This window comes from Dipodomys merriami, unplaced genomic scaffold (genome assembly GCF_024711535.1).
Source record: "Dipodomys merriami isolate MVZ:Mamm:240054 unplaced genomic scaffold, mDipMer1.0.p SCAF_150, whole genome shotgun sequence".
Classification (NCBI taxonomy): Eukaryota; Metazoa; Chordata; class Mammalia; order Rodentia; family Heteromyidae; genus Dipodomys; species Dipodomys merriami.
Window position 1 is genome coordinate 1323976 of NW_027202827.1, and position 4598 is coordinate 1328573.

Below are 4598 nucleotides of genomic sequence, written 5' to 3' on the forward strand. Positions count from 1 at the left end.
CTGCCCCAAACAAAGACCAAGTAGCTGCTATGGACCACCTTTTCACATTGCCCTAAGCAAACATCTTGCAGCTGCTACGGTCAATGAAAAAGCTTCCTTATTCTAAGCATATAAATACCCCTGTGTGAAAAATAAAATTTGGCAGCTTGATCAGAATCCTTGTCTTGCTGTCCTTCTTCGTGTCTCTTGTCCCTTCATTCCTTCTCGCTTAGGTTCATTGCCCTGGTTGAAGTCCTGCGGGTCGGGACAACTGGCGCCCAACGTGGGGCATGAGCCTCTGACTAAGGAAGGAATGCCATCCTCTGGGAAAACTTGGCCAAGTACAGTCCGAGATTATGAGATCGCCTCGACAGACCCCGCCGAGAGACAGATCCAGGAGGAGAGTGGGGACGGCGCATGGTGAGTGACCCACTATAGGACAAGCAACATTGTCACATGATCTATTTCTGTCAGACCTCAAGGAGGCCCTCAAGACATGGGGAACGTGGGTTAAGAAAAAGGATTTAGAATTATTTTTCTCATTCATAGAGGACTTGTAGGAATCATAGATACAAAAAGATGACGAAGAGTAGGAGATTGTTTAAAAGATTATTATGAAACCTTTGGTCCGGAAAAGGTTCCTGCTACCGCCTTTTCCTATTGGAATTTGATTAATGAAGTTTTGAAATGTTCTCTATTTGATAGTGGAATTTTAAAACCTGTAAAAGCAGGAGAGGAGGTTCTCCAAAATGCCTCTCGGCCCCCCACGGCTTGCCCATCAGTTGTATTATATATGACTGCTGGTCAATTTATTGAAAATCCCTCCCTTTTGTGACCTGGCCTTTCAAGGGCCCACTGCCCCTCCAGATCCAGATTTTTTTCTTCCCGCCCTTTACCTAACCTGGCACCTTTATGCAAGACTCTTCAACATAAGCGAGAACACCTTCAACTTTTAAAAGAACTGTGGTCCCTTATGAACTCCGCATACTGGCCTTGGCCGATATGCCAAAAACGCCTGATAAAATTAAGGTTAGATCAGGCCATCAATCAGTTCTCGCCTTTCCAGTAACTTGGAGCCAGACAGATAGGACCTCAGAGGGTGGGGAGGATGAATCAGAAGAAGAGGAAAAGGAGGATGAGGAACAGGATACTGGGGATGAAGAGGAACAACCCACCCAGGGAAAAGGCCAACAAGAGTATAAGAGGCTTAGGCATCGGTTTGTTGAAAAGCTTAAAAATGCATGTGCCCAATATGGCCTGACTGCCCCTTATACGTTAGCCTTGTTAGAAAACCAAAGTGAGCGCTGGCTCACCCCTAATGATTGAAAGTTTCTGGCCCACGCCACCCTTAGTGGAGGTGATTTTGTTTTATGGAATGTGGACTTTAAGGAACAATGTAGAGAGACCGCGCAAAAAAATTTGGCTAAAACATCTTCAAAAACCTGGACCTATACTAAACTTTTGGGTAATGTACCCTTTGATACCAATGTTAAACAGGCGCGCTTTCCTGCCGGACTTTTGGCACAAATTCAAAATGCTGGCCTTTATGCTTGGAAGCGTCTCCCTCAAAAGGGATTGGCTACTACTTCCCTGGCAAAAGTTAGACAAGGGCCAGATGAACCCTACAGTGACTTTGTCTCGCGGCTTAACATGGCTGCAGAAAGGCTTCTTGGGCCTAGTGAAAGTGAAAGTGCCTTTGTTAAACATCTTGCCTTTGAAAATGCTAATCCGGCATGTCAAGATGTCCTCCGACCACATAAAAACAAGGGTGACCTCTCTGAGTTCCTCAGGCTTTGTGCTGGAGTAGGAACCGCCCACCCCATGGGACTCACCATAGATGCTGCCTTTACCAAGCCCTTTCAAGGTTCAGTCCCCAGCTCACATACTTGCTTTAATTGTAAACAACCTGGTCACTTTGCTTGTGAATGTCCCTTCAGCAAACAAAGCCAAGGGGAAATGCCCTCCCAAGCTACAGGTAGACCACTCCCTACCACTCTTTGTCTTTTAGATCAAGAACAAGTGGCCCCAAGGTGGCTGCCAGAATGCTTGATAAAACAGGTTAATGGCTTACCACAACCCAGGGGAAACCTTCCCCCGAGGATGATGCCTTTTCTCTTGCAGATGCAGCTAGAACTCCAGACATGGACCATCCTGTTTGAATTTATTAAATAACAGATTAATCTCTTGGCTTCTAAGCCCATACAGGTTCATCACCATCGCCTTGATATGGCAGACTGCGGCATTGAGATCTAGGATTTACCCCAGGTTTTTAATTAGTGATTTCCCATGAGCTTGTTCCAGTGGGAAACAGCCCCCTTTCTTTTCTTATTTAGAAAATCCTTCTCCTTATTCATAACTCCTGACGATTCAACGGGCAAGACCTATTGCCATAAGGGATAGGTTCACCCCTCCTACTATAGGCCCCTGCGCTTGGGGGAGGATGCACCTATGGGAGGAAGAAAAAATGCTCAAATCAAGGGTGCAGTTAAGACTGCAGGGGGATGGATCTGCGAGATCCCAAAACCCAAGACCCCTGAGTGGCAAGCTCTGGTGCATGACGGTTGGCATGCATATCCACAAGCCATCTCCTCAAAAAACATGCCAAGGCCTGTAAAACTCCCCACCCCGAGTGAGGATGCTTGCTCCGAGCAGAGAAAAACCCTGGGCCCTTAGAGGAACAGAGCCTCTGTCACCCCCTCAAAAAGAGCAGCCAACAATTGATGGTCAATTTTCTAAATAAGAAAGGAGGAGATGTCGGGAGCCCTGTAGGGAGTCTCTCTGCATGATAAGCTTGACTATCTCGCTGGAACATCTCTCAAGGTTATTTACAGAATCTGGTCTTTTCATCCTGCCCCAAACAAAGACCAGGTAGCTGCTATGGACCACCTTTTCACATTGCCCTAAGCAAACATCTTGCAGCTACTATGGCCAATGAAAAAGCTTCCTTATTCTAAGCATATAAATACCCCCATGTGAAAAATAAAATTTGGCAGCTTGATCAGAATCCTTGTCTTGTTGTCCTTCTTCGTGTCTCTTGTCCCTTCATTCCTTCTTGCTTAGGTTCATTGCCCTGGTTGAAGTCCTGCGGGTCGGGACAGAAAGATGATCTCTCTCTCTCTCTCTCTCTCTCTCTCTCTCTCTCTCTCTCTCTCTCTCTCTCTCTCTCTCTCTCTCTCTCTCTCTCTCTCTTTCTCTCTCTCCCTCTTTCTCTGTCTCTGTTTCTCTAATGCACACACACACACACACACACACACACACACACACACACACGACTCAGAGCAGTGCCTCTGTTCTTTCCTCATCTGGGACCATGTACAAGCTGGAGCATGGAGGTTCCCTTGAGACAACCAGGGGCTCCCACCCAAGCGGAGCACCACTCAAATGATGCAACACCACCCCGCCTCTCCGTTTCTCCAGGGTCAGATCCTTCCCCTTGGGAACAACCAGCCTTGACTCTACATTCACCAAAACCCTAGGCCAGGATGCTGGGTGAAGGAGTCCTGAGACAGGTGTCTCCTCAGAGCCTGGGAAAGGAAACTAGCAGAGGATCATGTTGACCTCAGAAGGGTGTCTGACCAGGGGTGGGGAACTGTTGGTGAAATGGATGGAGTCCTGAGGCTACATACATCGACATACTCCTTCCTTCTGGCCTACATGCTTCTGGGCTAATTGGTGGATTCTTGGGGAGGACGAGGAGACCAAATGGACCAAGCATCAGAATATGCTGGCAGAGCTGGGAAAGGTGATGACCCTGTGAGAACTGTTGACAGCTGAGGGGTAGGGGAACAGGCCGGGTGTATGTGTGTGTGGGGGGGTTGGGGTTATTCCTTCCAGATATTCACCTTCTGCTTTGACCGCCAGCGCCCTTCACCTGCCTTCTGGGCTTTTCTGGGACCCTCTTCAGGTGAAAGGATGACCAAGCACAGAAGACAAGAGCTCACACAGCAAGGGGGGGGTCTACCTTCTGCATCCAACAAAGGAAAAGACCTGAGAAGGCAGGTGTGGAGGTGCTGTTCCCCACCTTTGACTAAAGCCACCAAGTTCCCACTAGGGAGAGAAAGGGTGCAGATGCATGGCTCTGTAGCTCCCACTGCTCCAGGCCAGGGACAATGTGGTACTCCCTTTTCACCCATCACTGCATCTGCCCTTTTCCTGGGACATTGGTCACTAGGGATGGGAGTGGGATTCCCCGGTTAACACCCACCCCCTACCCTTGGGGCGCATTAGTGGCAGAACCCTGGCTGGACTGTGGGGTGTGAGGGAGGTGCAAGTCCGTGACCTGGGGGGGTGTCACCAGGTATGGGTGTTGCAGGGTGCAGGCCCACTGGGCGACCACTCACCTGTGCTGCTGGGAGAAGTTGTTGGTGGATGCTCCTGCATTGCAGACACTCAGGTCCAGAGCAAAGGACTAGGGGCCCAGACCAGGTCAGGGCTGCAAGCCTGCCAGCAGCTTGCCACCAACTGAGGTTTGAAATGCAGTGCCTTGGAGGAAGCAGGGGAGGGGGCTGGGAAGCAGGAGGGCACATCAATTTCCTACTCCAAAGTAGCTTCAAGACTCTTGCTCACTACTCAGCCATCTCTACCTTCTTCAACTGCTGGTAGTGGTGACAACCAACCTA